We start from the raw sequence: 17,745 nt of genomic DNA, 5'->3' as shown, positions 1-17,745 counted from the left end.
ATGTAAGGGTACAAGAACTGTAGGACAGGCTGTAGCTGGCAGCTCCAAATAAGGTCCTCAATGAACTCTCAGGAAAGGCTGGCTGGCTGAAGCATAAAGAGTGACTGTCTCTTCTGAATTCTCCTTAAAAGCCTTCAGGTGATTAGATTAAGCATCACTCATTGCAGAAGACCCACCCCTTAGCTGCATCTGTGGATGCAGTCAACATAATCTTGATTTAAGTCCATGAAATGTCCTCATAGCAACAGACAGGCCAGTGCTTGCCCAAACAAACCACTGGGCATACCACCTGGACAAATTGACACATAAACCTGACCATGACAGTCCACCCCTTGTCAACTTGACAACTGTATGCATCACCTTAAACCATACTTAATCTCTAAATAGAAAACAATAATATACACATTTTTTCCTTGCCTAACAATACTCACCTGTCCTGTGTACAAGCGGAAATGTGTTAAATCTCTCCAGAATACAGTGTAAGTCCTTGGATAATATTCACTCTTGAACTTGATTCCTTACAACTTAAATGCTATAAAATGAACAAAAAGGCAATACAGTCCTGGTTTCTGTAACTGATCATGTGGTCATAGTTCATAATTATCACTAGCTTCTTCCACTACTCATTCCATGTTCCCTTTACCTTCAGCAAGCAATTCAGCTGGCTGTAGTTCTTTGCCTGGTGGGGTGACCCAAACCTTCACTCCTGAAGTTTCAGAGCCATTGGTAGTTTTGCCTGGATTGAGTTGTTGCAGTTTTCCACTGATTTTAATCACAGGACATGGTAGTACTAAGAGATGTCCTAGGGGATTGTCTATATTCCAGGAAAACACTTCTTTACCTCCATTGTGTAGTTGCACTCCTATTCCCCCCTGATAATTGGGGTTAATCACCCCAGCCAGTAAAATAATCCCCTCCTTGGCTTCTTGATCCAATGGCACAAATAACCCAAAGTAACCAGGTAACAGTCTTAGATTCCAGTTCAATGAAATCATTGTGGTTTCTATTGGTGGAAGTACTTCCCCTTCTGGAACTAAAACCTGTATCCAGCAGAGATCAAGGACAGGAAGTAAAAATTTTCCTAGTCAATCACTAGAGGTAATGGTGAGCAGTACCACCCCCATTTCCATCCCTTGGTTCCTGAACCCATGGATGCTGGCTGTGGGAGAAACAGCACCATGGATGCTGGTTTAGAGCATTCACAGCTTCCTGGAGAACATCAACCCAGCCCTGCAAGGTATTATCACCTAGTTGGCACAGTAATTGAGTTTCCAAAAGGCCATTCCACAATTCTATCAATCCAGATGCCTTTGGATGATAGGGAACTTGGTAATATCAGAGAATTCCATGAACATGTGACCACTGCCACATTTCATTTGCTGTGAATTGGGTTCACAGAATAATGATTGGGATCAGAATAATGCTCTTCATCAAAGAGATGGAAATAGCCAAAATGTCCATCAACAGACGAGTGGCTAAACAAACTGTGGTATATACATACAATGGAATATTATGCAGCTTTAAGACAGAATAAACTTATGAAGCATGTAATAACATGGATGGACCTAGAGAACATTATGCTGAGTGAGACTAGCCAAAAACTAAAGGACAAATACTGTATGGTCCCACTGATGTGAACCGACATTAGAGAATAAACTTGGAATATGTCACTGGTAACAGAGACCATCAGGAGTTAGAAATAGGGTAAGATAATGGGTAATTGGAGCTGAAGGAATACAGACTGTGCAACAGGACTGGATACAAAAATTAAAAAATGGACAGCACAATAGTACCTAATTGTAATGTAATTATGTTAAAACACTGAATGAAGCTGCATCTGAGCTATGGTTTTTTTTTGTTTTTTTTATATATTTTTTTGTATTTTGTATTTTTATTTTTTATCTATATTATCATTTTATTTCTTTTTCTGTTGTCTTGCTATTTCTTTTTCTAAATTGATGCAAATGTACTAAGAAATAATGATCATACATCATGTGATGATATTAAGAATTACTGATTGCATATGTAGAATGGAATGATTTCTAAATGTTGTGTTAGTTAATTTTTTTTAATTAATAAAAAAAAAAGAAAGAAACAATGCTGTGTGGAACACCATGACAATGGATAAGGCATTCTATAAGTCCATGGATGGTAGTTTTGGCAGAAGCATTGCATGCAAGGAAAGCAAGTCCATATCAAGAGTATGTGTTTATATTAGTTAGAACAAATCACTGCCCCTTCCATGATGGGAGTGGTTGAATGTAATCAACCATGTAGCCAGCTGATCACCACAGGGAATGGTGCCATACTAGAGACTGAGTATGGGTCTCTGCTGCTTGCAAATTTTTGCAGTCAGCAGTGGCTGTAGCCAGGTCAACCTTGGGGAAAGAAGCTGACTAGTATCCACAGAGCGGGTCATCTTATCAACTTGGTTATTAAAACCTCTTCCTCTGTTGAAGTCACCCTCTGGTGCACTTTCACATGGGACGCAAATATCTTCCAGATTTTAGCCCACTCAGAAAGGTCTATCCACATACCTCTACCCCAGTCTTCTTTGTCACCAATTTTCCTATCATGCTCTAAGTCCCTGACCATCCAGCCAAACCATTAGAAACAACCCTTGAGTTAGTATACAAAGCACTTCAGGCCAGTTCTCCTTCAAGCAAAATGAACAACCAGGTGCATTGCTTTCTTCCTACTGGGAGGATTTCCCCTCACCCTGTCCTTCAGGGTCAGCCCAGAAAGCAGTTGCAGTGCTGCAGCTGTCCATTTTCAGTGCCTGCATATTACACAGAACCATCCATAAACCAGGCCTGAGTTTTCTCTTCCTCAGTCAATTCACTATAGATAATTCCCCAAGAGGCCACAGATCTGGTCTGGGAAAGAGAAGGTAATGTGGCAGGAGTGCAGACCATGGGTATTTGGGCTACTTCCTCATGGAACTTACTTGTGACTGGAGGATCTACTCTGGTCCTATCTTGTTTATACCATTCCCATTTTATAATGGAGAGTTGCTGCACACACCCAACTTTGTGGCTTGGTGGGTCAAACACCCGGCTCATATAGGTGACTCATGTCTCATGGTAACTTGGTGACCCATGGTTAAGTGCTTAGTTTCCACTAAGGCTCAGTAGCAGGCCAAAAGCTGTTTCTCAAAAGAAAAGTAGTCATCTGCAACAGATGGTAAGGCTTTGCTCCAAAATCCTGAGGGTCTGCATTGTGATTCTCCCATAGAGACCTGTCAAAGTCTCCAGACAGCATCCCTACTTACCACTGACACTTCCAGTACCATTGGATTTGTTGGATCATATGGTCTAAGTGGCAGAGCAGCTTGTACAGCAGCCTGGACCTATCGCAGAACCTCCTCTTGTTCACTCAAAATTAGCTGCTTTTTTGTCACCCATTAAATGGGCTGGAGTTGCACACCCAAATGAGGAATATGTTGTCACCAAAATCCAAAGAGATCAACTAGGTATTGTGCCTCTTTTTCGGTCATAGGAGGGGCCAGATGCAGCAACTTATCCTTCACCTTAGAAGGGATATCTCAACATGTCCCACACCACCGAATACCTAGAAATTTCATTGAGATGGAAGGCCTCTGCATATTTGTTGGATTTATCTCCCAATCTCTGACATGCAAATGCCTTACCAATAAGTGGAGAGTAGTTTCTACTTCTTGTTCACTAGATCCAATCAACATGATATTATCAATATAATGGACCAGTGTGATTGTCTTGTGTGAGGGAGAAATGATCAAGGCCCCTGTGGACAAGATTATGACATAGGGCTGGATAGCTGATATACCCCTGAGGTAGGACAGTGAAAGTATATTGTTGACCTTACCAGCTGAAAGCAAACCGTTTCTGATGGTCATTACTACCAGCTATTGAGAAAAAAAGTGTTTGCCAGATCAATAGCTGCTTATCAGCTATTGATCAATAGCTAGTACATACCCTGGTACATACCCTAGTATTGATTTGCTCAAGCAATGATACCACATCCAGAACAGCAGCTGCAATTGGAGTCACCACCTGATTGAGTTTATAATCTACTGTCATCCTCCAAGACCCATCTGCTTTCTTCACAGGCCAAATATGAGCGTTGAATGGGGATGTGGTGGGAATCACTACACTTGCATCCTTCAAATCCTTAAGAGTGGCAGTAATCTCTACAATACCTCTAGGAATCCAGTATTGCTTCTGATTTACTATTTTGCTAGGTAGGGCAGTTCTAGTGGCTTCCACTTGGCCTTTCCCACCATAATAGTCCTCACTCCATGAATTAGAGGGCCAATGTGGGGATTCTGCAGTAGTTCAGTATGTCTATTCCAATTATGCATTCTGGAACTGGGGGAATAAATATGGAATGGGTCTGGGGACCCACTGGACCCACTGTGAGATGGACCTGAGCTAAAACTCCATTGATCACCTGACCTCGATAAGCCCACAGTCTGCATGGTGGACTAGAGTGACATTTTAGGTCCCCTGGAATTAATGTCACTTCTGAACCATTGTCTAACAATCCCCAAAATACCTGAACATTTCCTTTTCCCCAAAGCAAAGTTACCCTGTGCTTTGGGGAAAGGTCATTGGTATCCTTGGTGAAGACTTGGAAGAAGATTAACAGTATACATTTGTGGCAGTGTATCAGAGTTCTCCCCTAAAGAAAGCTGGCCTCCCCCTCACTCAAAGGGCTCTGGCCTATAAACTGTCTCAAGTCTGGGAGTTGATTAAGGAGCTGTGACTCTCTGTTTTTGTAATTCAAATTAGACTTCTGTTCACTTGACATAGAACTCTTTTGCTTATACAGCTCAAACAAGAATTTAGTACACTGCCCATCTATTGTACTTCTAGGTACACCATGATCTACTAGCCAACACCATAAGTCTCTGTGAATCAGATTATTTTGACGCCTGCTTTGGGTCTGCTGTCCATTATGATAGCCATGCCCACCTTGTCTTTGGTGATTAAGTGCTGCCACCTGGCTTCTGCCAACTCAGGATCTGATCTGATCATCCCTATTGTGATTAAGGATTCCAGACTAGTGACAGCAGTTCCAACAGTAATATCTGACTTATAGAGAAGTGTAACTACAAAGCTCTTCAGGGATGATGGAACTAGTCTCACAAATTTATTTCTCACAGTTTTGGTAAAAGGTGCATCCTCTGGACATTCCTGGGGTGTAAGAGCAAGCTTTCCATGATAAATCCACTCTAACATTCCAATCTGTCTAAGCCTTTGGATCCCCTTCATCTACATTATACCAGGGCAGTTCTGGCATTTCAACCTCAGGTAATGTCAGCCACCTTTCAATCCATGTTTCAGCCAACCATCCAAACAAACTGTTAGGGCCTTTTCTAGCACCTCAAACTATGACATTGAATGCAGAATCTCAGCTTAGTGGACCCATATCAATAAATTCAGCCTCATCCATATTTCTATCCCTTCCACCATTAGCCCACACCCTTAAAACCCATTGCCACATATATTCCCCTGATTTCTCTCTGTACAAATTGAAAAACTCATGCTGTTCTTTTGGAGTATTGTGAACCTCCTCATGGTTGACACTTTGTACCTCACCTTTTGGGGCCTGTTGGGACTTTAGTCTAGTTAAAGATCTGGAAGAAATGAGGGGTGGTGGTGGTGGGTCATGAAAAGAGTTAGAAGTGTCTTTCAAGCCAATTGCTTCATGACATTCATTTGCAGTTTTATCTACTAAAACAGGATTAATCACTCTAGGGTTAATCCCTTCAGTGGAGGTTGAGTGGCCAACTCCTTAGGGTAAGTTAGAGGTGGGGCATCTATATCCTCAGCACAGACTGCTACAGGGTTATCAAGAAAAGGCTCAGCATGATCTACAGTTCAACCTCTCAAGTTCATATCTTAAGGTTCAGTTGTTCTGGTCTGGTAGCGAATTGAAAGAAAGCACAAAGAGCCTCTGGTAGAATGTTCATCTTTATTCATTCCCTCCACTCTGCTGTCTCATCTCTCTCTCTCTCTCTCTCTCTCTCTCTCTCTCTCTCTCTTTCTCATGAGGCTTACAAAGCAATAGTCCCTTATATGTTAAATTACACAAGAGTGGCACTGTCCCAACAGGTGACATCATTCATGGGATATATGATTGGATACGTGTTACACCACTGGTTACATAACAGGTGCCTATTATGGCTACATAAGCTATGTTGTATCATGCTTCCCCAGAACTTCAGACCTTGAAGCACATAAACCAGCCGTCTAAGTAAGCTGTTTATAATAAACAATTTCTCGGCCTCCACACAACCTCTCCACCACCATCATTATCAGTCCATATGTTTTCATCCCATTTTTCAAGGTCCCACTCCTTTCCAATCAATACTTTCAGTTTAAAGGCAGACACCATGCAAGACTGAGATTTCACTTTACATTGTAAAGTTGCTATTCTAACAATGAGACTCTGAGTATGATTTTCAGAGACCTCAAGTCTACAGCTTCAGCAAATAAGATTTTCTATCAGGACACTCATTGAAACTTTCACATTTATCATACGGCACATAAGCTTCTCATTTGAAGATTTCAGCTCATCCCTTTTCCTCATCAATGTATACACTGTATCTAACAACAACCAGCCAACATCTGTATACCTCCTAATTCCACAAAACTCCCTAAAGGTGTCAAAAATATTATCACCCAGAGCCTAGCTTCATTTAAGCGAAGAATTAGCAGAATCCAGTGATGCTTTTTTGACTATCTCTTTTGCCAGCTCACCCCATGGATTGGCAGTGTCATTCTGATTATGGGAAGCAGAGTTATTAGTGCCTTTGAGTCTAGGCAGAGTGGAAAACCAATCAAAAAATCTATTTTTAAGATTCTGCTTCTTAAGAATCACTCCTGGTACCAAGCTGTTTTAGTTAGGGTTCTCTAGAGAAACAGAATCAGCAGGAGATATTCATAAGTACAAAATTTATAAAAATGTCCCACATAACCATGGAGATGTAGAGTCCAAGGTCTGTAGGGCAGATTTCAAGCTGGAAGCTCCAATGAAGGTCCTCAACTAACTCTCAGGAGAGTCTAGCTGGCTGAAGTAGGAAGAGTGACTGTCTCTTTTGAATCCTCCTTTATAGCCTTCCGGTGATTAGATTAAGAATCACTCATTGCAGAAGACACTCCCCTTAGCTGATTTCAAATGTAATCAGCTGTGGATGCAGCCAATATATGATCATGATTTCAGTCCATGAAATGTCCTCATAGTAACAGAAAGGCCAGCACTTGCTTGATAGATGACCAGGCATCACCACCTGCCCAAGTTGATGCATGAACCTGACCATGACACACCCTATTGTTAAAATTGGTGTGGAAATATTTGTTAACAACTGATGAAGGCCCATTTTTACAATTGTACTCTTAACTATAGTTCATGGTTTAGCTGTTTATGCAGTGCTGTTACATGGAAGTTTTTTTAAAACATATTTATTCTAGGACCATACATACAACTTAACACTTCCCCCTTTAACCACATTCAAATACCTAATTCAGTGCTAATAATTACATTCACAATGCTGTGCTACCATCACCACAAATCATTATCAAAATTGTGTATAAGCAGTTTTTGTTGGTGTTACTGTTTGCATGGGCAGGCACGCAGAATTGAACCCGGGTCTCCATCATTGCCGGTGAGAATTTTGCCACTGAGCCACCCTTGCATCACCCCATAGACAGTTTTAATAGAGGATGAGGAGAGGAGTCATAACAACTGTGTGATAATATTGTGAGTCATTGATTATATACCAAGAAAGGAATGTTCATATGTTAAAAAAAAAGTTCATGTTTGTATATTGTTAATAAAAGTAAAAACATTGCTTTACAAAACAAGCCCAGTGCATCATATGTACAACATCAGTGGATATCATTCTTGATTGTCTGTATGGAACTTTCATTTGAAACACTGACATTTGAAGGAAAATACTCCTGCAAGTGGAGGGAGGAAAATGGATGGTCACAGATCTTTCGATTCATGCTTACAATGGCACATTCCAATTGTCACATGAGGGGAGCCACCGTAGTGTTTCTTTATCCAATTGCTGTGGAAACATTCATCTTATTACCAGTCAAAAAATTAGTACTTTCAAACTTATGCACAAACACATGAAAAATATATATAATTTCCTCTAAAGTTATTCTCAACAAAGAAAAATGGAGGAGAAGAAATTGTACAGATGAAGAACAGAAATAAATTATTGAACAAAAGCACAAACTTCCTTCAGCATGAAAACAAAGAAATAGGATAAGAAAGCAGCCAACACATGTATTGCAAATAATCACACTATACCCCCTTGTCCTGAAACTCCTTGCAAAGGAGATTCCATTTCTAATGAAAACTTTCTGCTATGTAGTTTTTCTCATGACAAGTTTAACATATTTGTTCTTTAAACTGTAGATTAAGGGATTCATCATGGGAACCACATTGGTGTAAAGGCCAGAATAGATTTTTCCCACATTCACAGACCCAACAGAAGATGGCTGCAGATACACAAATGCACATGATCTGAAGAACAGAGAAATAGCCATTATGTGGGAACTTGCAAGATCTGAAGACTTTGGACCTGCCATCAGGGGATTTGATGTGGAGGATGCTGCAGAGAAACCATAAGAGATAAAGTTAGTGAGACTGGTCACGATGCTCTTTACACCTCCCACAATGAGGACCATCAGCTCTCCAATACAAAAGTGCTTGTGCAGGAAAGCAGGAGCACAGGAAAGATGTCACAAAAATAATGGTTGATGGTGTTGGCATCACAGAAGGTCAGTCTCAGCATGCATCCAGTGTGAGCTACAGCACCAGAAAATGCCATCAAGTATGAACTGAAGACAAGGTTGTAGCACACGTTAGAGGACAAGGCAATGTTATACAAGAGTGGATTGCATAGCAATTGTAGGCTATGAATGTCAGCACACAAACCTCAGAAATGGCAAAAAAAGAAGAAGAAGAAGAAATAACCCTGTGTCATACACCCCTGGTAGGAGATAATATTCTTCTTTGATAAGAATTTGATCAGCATTTTGGCATGCAAAAAAAAACAGAAGTATAACAGAGCTCCATGAATGACAGGTTAAAGAGAAAAAAGGTGCATGGAGGTGTGAAGGTGGGAATTCAACCCAATTAGAGCTATTAAACATGGGTTTCCCAGCACAGTGAAACAATTGCTATAAATAACAATTTTTAAAAAACTGGGTGAATTGGAAACTTGGGTGGTCTGTTAAACCCACCAGAATGAATTCTGTTACAAAAGAGCAATTTCCAGGAGCCACACGTCTCTGTGGGATCTGTGTGGACAAGACTTGCATTAGAGGGCAATCCAGGCCTTCCCATAAAATCTCTACTCACAGTAACAGACTCTAGAATGGGAATGTCTGAGACTAGCCCAACATGGACCAAAAGAATCTGCTTTGTCACCTGCTAAAAAGTGACGCAGATTTCACAGTATTGTAGTCCTTAAATCACAATATAGTACAGAATACCTACAACTTACTCCATGGATTGAAGGCCAGGGCTGCCATATAAAAACATGACTATTGGAAAAACCTAGGGAGAAGAGGGAAAAAGGATGGACCAGGACAAAGTCCTTCTCTCTCATCTCATCTCTTTATTCACTGAGCCCTCCTCTCAGCAGTAGAACTGCAGGAAGAGGCCCTGGCTACCTGGAGTTGACCTCTCATGCAGCTTAGACACTATTATGTGAACATTGTTTCAAGATCAAAACTGAGGAGCCAAAGTTTGGGGAAGTCCAGCAGCTGCTCCAAGTCACAAAGTAAAAATCATGTAAGGGACAACAAAAAAATTATATAGGGAGAAGTAAGAATTGCCACCATGGGGAGGGAACCGAAATACTGAAATGTGGGAATGCTGAGGGCCCCGTATCTCTGAACATTCTCTGCTGTCCCTCAAATAGATTCTTCCATCTGAGTCACTTACGTGTCAAAACTGCACAATATGGGAAAAGCAGCATTTCTTATCCCTGTACTTCAACTCAAAATAAGGAAGACATATACAGATAGAATTCAGAAACTCACCCTCTTTAATCCAGAAAATGTTTGGACTTCCAGATCCCTCTTTTTTACCCCATGTTCCTCAAGGAACAATTTCAAACTTTGAGATTTTGGCTCCTGTGATTCTGAGAGGATGCAGACTAGAAGTAATTTCCAATATGCCCTGGAAAGCATTTAGAGCTACAGATAACTTCTTATTTTATCTATGAACCCCTCCAACCACCAGAGAAAACTGAACATTCTTTAGCAAAAATGTAGGAGATTTAATGTTGGTTTGATAATATAACATATTTGGTTATAAAGGAGTTTGAAGCATGCTCAGTCTCTTCTCAGGGTCTAGATTTTGTGTGTAATACAGAAATAAGGGGACCTTATTTAGACCCGAGATGTTGGCATCTCTTTAGTTTCTTAGGGATGCAGAATATTTTTCTCAAGTTTTCACTTCAGACCAGGGGTTGTGCATCCTCCAATGAAGAGCTAATATGGAACTCCCAAACCCCTACCATCTTTATTCTGAAGGGAATCCTGTCTGTTGCTTTGGGTTTTTTTTTAACTTTTTTTATTAATTAAAAAAAATTAACAAAGCATTTAGATATCATTCCATTCTACATATAAAATCAGTAATTCTTAATATCATCACATAGTTGCATATTCATCATTCCTTAGTATGTTTGCATCGATTTAGAAAAAGAAATAAAAAGACAACAGAAAAAGAAATAAAATGATAATAGAGAAAAAAAGACTATACATACCATACCCCTTACCCCTTGCTTTCATTTACCACTATTTCAAACAATTTATTTTAACATTTGTTCCCCTTATTATTTATTTTTATTCCACATGTTCTACTTTTCTGTTGATATAGTAGCTAAAAGGAGCATCAGACACAAGGTTTTCACATTCACAGAGTCTCATTGTGAAAGCTATATCATTGTTCAATCATCATCAAGAAACATGGCTACTGGAACACAGCACTACATTCTCAGGCAATTCCCTCCAGCCTCTCCAGTACGTCCCAAACAACAAGGTGATATCTACTTAATGTGTAAGAATAACCTCCAGGATAACCTCTCGACTCTGTTTGGAATCTCTCAGCCATTGACACTTTGTCTCATTTTACTCTTTCCCCTTTTGGTCAAGAAAGTTCTCTCAATCCCTTGATGTTAATTCTCAGCTCATTCTAGGGTTTATCTCAGCCCCTTGATGCTGAGTCTCAGTTCATTCCAGGATCTCTGTTCCACATTGCCAGGAAGGTCCACACCCCTGGGAGTCATGTCTCACGCAGACAGGGGGAAGTTGGTGAGACTGCTCGTCATGTTGGTTGGAGAGAGGGGCTACATCTGAGCAACAAAAGAGGCTCTCTTGGGGGTGACTCTTAGGCCTAAATTTTAAGTAGACTTGACCTATCCTTTGTGGGGTTAAGTTTCATGTGAACAAACCCCAAGACTGGGGGCTCAGCCTATAGCTTTGGTTGTCCACACTGCTTGTGAGAATATCAAGAATTCAACTTGGGGAAATTGAATTTTTCCCCGTTTTCACCATTCCCCAAAGGGGGCTTGCAAATACTTTTAGAGTCACTGATCAAATCACTCCGGGATTCATCGGGGCATCACTCTGGACAAACCAACAAAATTTCATGTGCTACTTGAGATTCCAAGTACTTATGACATTCAATCAAACTACCTACATGAGTTATATTAGGGAAATGCTCTAGGCAAAATCTAAATTTTGTAACAAATAAACATTTTTTTTGCTTTAGTCTCACATATAAGGTGACATTTTAAAGTATTAATTATCATCTATTTTCAGCACCCTGCAATAATGACATTCCTTTGTTCTTCCTCATGCCAAAATATTTTTAAAATTTGTACATTGTACATTTCACTATTATTATACACTCTAGGCATTCCTAGATTATACCATCTTGATCTTTAACATTTATCTTTCTTTCTGATTTCATTTATGTCCCCAGCCCTCCTTCCTCTATCATTCTCACATGCAGCTTCATTCAGTGTTTTAACATATTTACATTACAGTTAGGTAGTATTGTGCCATCCATTTCTGAGTTTTTGTATCCAGTCCTGTTTCACAGTCTGTATCCCTTCAGCTCCAATTACCCACTAGCTTACCCTTTTTCTATCTCCTGATGGTCTCTGTTACCAATGACATATTCCAAGTTTATTCACTAATGTCAGTTCATATCAGTGAGACCATACAGTATTTGTCCTTTAGTTTTTGGTTAGTCTCACTCAGCATAATGTTCTCTAGGTCCATCCATGTTGTTACATACTTCATAAGTTTATTCTGTCTTAGAGCTGCATAATATTCCATCGTATGTATATACCACAGTTTGTTTAGCCACTCTTCTGTTGATGGACATTTTGACTGTTTCCATCTCCTTGCAATTGTAAATAATGCTGCTATAAACATTGGTGTGCAAATGTTCGTTTGTGTCTTTGCCCTTAATCATCTGAGTAGATACCTAGCAATGGTATTGCTGGGTTGTATGGCAATTCTATATTCATCTTTTTGAGGAACCGCCAAATGGTCTTCCACAGTGGTTGCACCATTTGACATTCCCATCAAGAGTGGGTAAGTGTGCCTCTTTCTCCACATCCTCTCCAGCACTTGTCATTTTCTGTTTTGTTGATAATGGCCATTCTGGTGGGTGTGAGATGATATCTCATTGTGGTTTTGATTTGCATTTCTCTAATGGCCAGGGACATTGAGCATCTCTTCATGTGCCTTTTGGCCATTTGTGTTTCCTCTTCTGAGAAGTGTCTGTTCAAGTCTTTTTCCCATTGTGTAATTGGGTTGGCTGTCTTTTTGTTGTTGAGTTGAACAATCTCTTTATAAATTCTGGATACTAGACCTTTATCTGATATATCATTTCCAAATATTGTCTCCCATTGTGTAGGCTGTCTTTTTGCTTTCCTGATGAAGTTCTTTGATGCACAAAAGTGTTTAATTTTGAGGAGCTCCCATTTATTTATTTATTTCTTCCGTGCTCTTGCTTTAGGTGTAAGGTCCATAAACCCACCTCCAATTATAAGATTCATAAGATATCTTCCTACATTTTCCTCTAACTGTTTTATGGTCTTAGACCTAATGTTTAGATCTTTGATCCATTTTGAGTTAACTTTTGTATAGGGTGTGAGATATGGGTCCTCTTTCATTCTTTTGCATATGGATATCCAGTTCTCTAGGCACCATTTATAGAAGAGACTGTTCTGTCCCAGGTGAGTTGGCTTGACTGCCTTATCAAAGATCAAATGTCCATAGATGAGAGAGTCTATATCTGAACACTTTATTTGATTCCATTGGTCAATGCATCTATCTTTATGCCAGTACCATGCTGTTTTGACCACTGTGGCTTCATAATATACCTTAAAGCCAGGCAGCATGAGACCTCCAGCTTCTTTTTTTTTCCTCAAGATACTTTTAGCAATTCAGGGCACCCTATCCTTCCAGATAAATTTGCTTATTGGTTTTTCTATTTCTGAAAAGTAAGTTGTTGGGATTTTGATTGGTATTGTGCTGAATCTGTAAATCAATTTAGGTAGGATTGACATCTTAACTATATTTAGTCTTCCAATCCATGAACATGATATGTCCTTCCATCTATTTAGGTCTTCTGTGATTTCTTTTAACAGTTTCTTGTAGTTTTCTTTGTATAGGTCGTTTGTCTCTTTAGTTAAATTTATTCCTAAGTATTTTATTCTTTTAGTTGCAATTGTAAATGGAATTCATTTCTTGATTTCCCCCTCAGCTTGTTTATTGCTAGTGTATAGAAACACTACAGATTTTTAAAAGTTGATCTTGTAACCTGCTACTTTGCTATACTTGTTTATTAGCTCCAGTAGTTTTGCTGTGGATTTTTCAGGGTTTTTGATGTATAGCATCATATCATCTGCAAACAGTGATAGTTTTACTTTTTCGTTTCCAATTTTGATGCCTTGTATTTCTTTTTCTTGTCTGATTGCTCTGACTAGAACTTCCAACACGATGTTGAATAACAGTGGTGAGAGTGGACATCCTTGTCTTGTTCCTGATCTTAGGGGGAAAGTTTTCAGTTTTTTCCCATTGAGGATGATATTAGCTGTGGGTTTTTCATATATTCCCTCTATCATTTTAAGGAAGTTCCCTTGTATTCCTATCCTTTGAAGTGTTTTCAACAGGAAAGGATGTTGAATCTTGTGAAATGCCTTTTCTGCATCAATTGAGGTGATCATGTGTTTTTCTGCTTTGATTTGTTGATATGGTGTATTACATTAATTGATTTTCTTATGTTGAAACATCCTTGCATACCTGGGATGAATCCTACTTGATCATGATGTATAATTCTTTTAATGTGCTGCTGGATTCAATTTGCTAGAATTTTGTTGAGGATTTTTGCATCTATATTCATTAGAGAGATTGGTCTGTAGTTTTCTTTTTTTGTAATATCTTTACCTGGTTTTGGTGTGAGGGTGATGTTCACTTCATAGAATGAATTAGGTAGCTTTCCCTCCACTTCAATTTTTTTGAAGTTTGAGCAGGGTTGGTACTAATTCTTTCTGAAATGTTTGGTAGAATTCACATGTGAAGCCGTCTGGTCCTGGACTTTTCTTTTTGGGAAGCTTTTGAATGACTGATTCAATTTCTTTACTTGTGATTTGTTTGTTGAGGTCATCTATTTCTTCTTGAGTCAAAGTTGGTTGTTCATGCCTTTCTAGGAACTTGTCCCTTTCATCTACATTGTTGTATTTATTAGCATAGAAATTGTTCATAATATCTTGTTATTACCTCCTTTATTTCTGTGAGGTCATTGATTATGTCTCCTCTTCCATTTCTGATCTTATTTATTTGCATCCTCTCTCTTCTTCTTTGTGTCAGTCTTGCTAAGGGCCCATCAATCTTGTTGATTTTCTCATAGAACCAACTTCTGGTCTTATTGATTTTCTCTATTGTTTTCATGTTCTCAATTTCATTTATTTCTGCTCTAATCTTTGTTATTTCTTTCCTTTTGCTTGCTTTGGGGTTAGTTTGCTGTTCTTTCTCCAGTTTTTCCAAGAGGACAGTTAATTCCTGAATTTTTGCCCTTTCTTCTTTTTTGATATAGGCATTTAGAGCAATAAATTTCCCTCTTAGCACTGCCTTTGCTGCGTCCCACAGGTTTTGATATGTTGTGTTTTCATTTTCATTCGCCTCGATATATTTACTGATCTCTCTTGTAATTTCTTCCTTGATCCACTAGTTGTTTAAGAGTGTGTTGTTGAGCCTCCACGTATTTGTGAATTTTCTGGCACTCTGCCTATTATTGATTCCCAACTTCAATCTTTTATGATCTGAGAAAGTGTTGTGTATGATTTCAATCTTTTTAAATTTGTTGAGACTTGCTTTGTGTCCCAGCATATGGTCTGTCTTTGAGAACAATCCATGAGCACTTGAGAAAAAGGTGTATCCTGCTGTTGTGGGATGTAATGCCCTATAAATGTCTGTTAAGTCTAGCTCATTTATTGTAATATTCAAATTCTCTGTTTCTTTATTGATTCTCTGTCTAGATTTTCTGTCCATTGATGAGAGTGGGGAATTGAAGTCTCCAACTATTATGGTAGATGTGTCTATTTCCCTTTTCAATATTTGCAGTGTTTGGCTCACATATTTGGGGCATTCTGGTTCGGTGTGTAAATATTTATGATTGTTTTGTCTTCTTGTTCCATTGTTCTTTTTGTTAGTAGATAGTATCCTTCTTAGTCTCTTTTAACTGTTTTACATTTGAAGTCTAATTTGTTGGATATTAGTATAGCTACTCCTGCTCTTTTCTGGTAGTTATTTGCATGAAATATCTTTTCCCAACCTTTCACTTTCAACCTATGTTTATCTTTGGGTCTAAGATGTGTTTCCTGTAGACAGCATATAGAAGGATCCTGTTTTTTAATCCATTCTGCCAGTCTATGTCTTTTGATTGGGTAGTTCAGTCAATTAACATTTAGTGTTATTACTGTTTGGGTAGTACTTTCCTCTACCATTTTGCCTTTGTATTTTATATGTCATATCTAATTTTCCTTCTTTCTACACTCTTCTCCACACCTCTCTCTTCTGTCTTTTCATATCTGTCTCTAGTGCTCCCTTTCATATTTCTTGCAGAGCTGGTCTCTTGGTCACAAATTCTCTCAGTGACTTTTTGTCTGAAAATGCTTTAATTTCTCCCTCATTTTTGAAGGACAGTTTTGCTGGATATAGAATTCTTGGTTGGCAGTTTTTCTCTTTTAGTAATTTAAATATATCATCCCACTGTCTTCTTGCCTCGATGGTTTCTGCTGAGAAATCTACACATAGTCTTATTCGGTTTCCCTTGTATGTGATGGATCACTTTTCTCTTGCTGCTTTCAAGATCCTCTCTTTCTCTTTGACCTCCGACATTCTGACTAGTAAGTGTCTTGGAGAATGTCTATTTGGATCTATTCTCTTTGAGGTGTGCTGCACTTCTTGGATCTTTAATTTTAGGTCTTTCATAAGAGTTGGGAAATTTTCAGTGATAATTTCTTCCATTAGTTTTTCTCCTTCTTTTCCCTTCTCTTCTCCTTCCAGGACACCCACAACATGTATATTTGTGCACTTCATATTATCATTCAATTCCCTGAGACCCTGCTCATATTTTTCCATTCTTTTCCCTATAGTTTCTATTTCTTTTTGGATTTCAGATGTTCCATCCTCCCATTCACTAATCCTAACCTCTGTCTCTTGAAATCTACCATTGTAGGTTTCCATTGTTTTTTTCATCTCTTCTACTGTATCTTTCATTCTCTTAAGTTCTGTGATTTGTTTTTTCAGACTTTCCATTTCTTCTTTTTGTTCATTCCTTGCCTTCTTCATGTCCTCCCTCAATTCATTGATTTGGTTTTTGATGAGGTTTTCCATGTCTGTTTGTATATTCTGAATCAGTTGCTTCAGCTCCTGTATCTCATTTGAACTATTGGTTTGTTCCTTTGACTGGGCCATTTCTTCAATTTTCCTGGTGTGATTTGTTATTTTTTGCTGGTGCCTAGACATTTAATTACCTTAATTAGTTTATTCTGGAGATTGCTTTCACTTATCTTACCTAGGGTTTTCTTGCTAGATGAGTTTGTTGTCTATCTGTTCTTTTACCTTCAGTTCAGCTTTTTCTGGGCCTCTATCTTAAGTTTTGTTTAACAGAGGGTAATTTTTCAGTTCTTGTTTTCTTGTTTATTGTCCTGCTTGTAAGGTGCTTTTTCCCTCCCCACCCTTAGGAGGGTCTACATAGGTATTACAGACTCCAGCCATGTTTTCCTGGACTAAACTGGCCCCCTATCAGGGGGAAGGAGTCACTTGCAACAGTTTTCCCTGAGGGTGAGACCCAACAGATTGAAAGACTTTCCTGTGAAGTCTCTGGGCTCTGCTTTTCTTATTCTGCCCAGTATGTGGCACTTGTCTGTCTGCATGTCCCACCAGCAAAAGATGTTGTGGCTCCTTTACTTTGGAAGGCTCTCCCTGCTGGTGGCATGGTGGAGACAGAGGAGAGGTTGTAGGCTTGTTTTAATGGCTTCAAATTGCCAAGCCCTGGGGTCTAAATTCCTAGAGAGAGGGATTCCACCTAAGTTGGGCTTCACCCTTCCCCTGGGGAAGGCACACATGGGAGATAGCCCTGAAAGCAGTCTGTTTCTGCCTATTCCTGGGGCAGTTGCAACCCGAGTAGTCCCACTGCTGAATCCAGAGGCAG

Source organism: Tamandua tetradactyla, chromosome 8 (assembly GCF_023851605.1).
Source record: "Tamandua tetradactyla isolate mTamTet1 chromosome 8, mTamTet1.pri, whole genome shotgun sequence".
Lineage (NCBI taxonomy): Eukaryota > Metazoa > Chordata > Mammalia > Pilosa > Myrmecophagidae > Tamandua > Tamandua tetradactyla.
The sequence above is the reverse complement of the archived record's forward strand: the minus strand, read 5'-3'. Positions refer to the sequence as shown.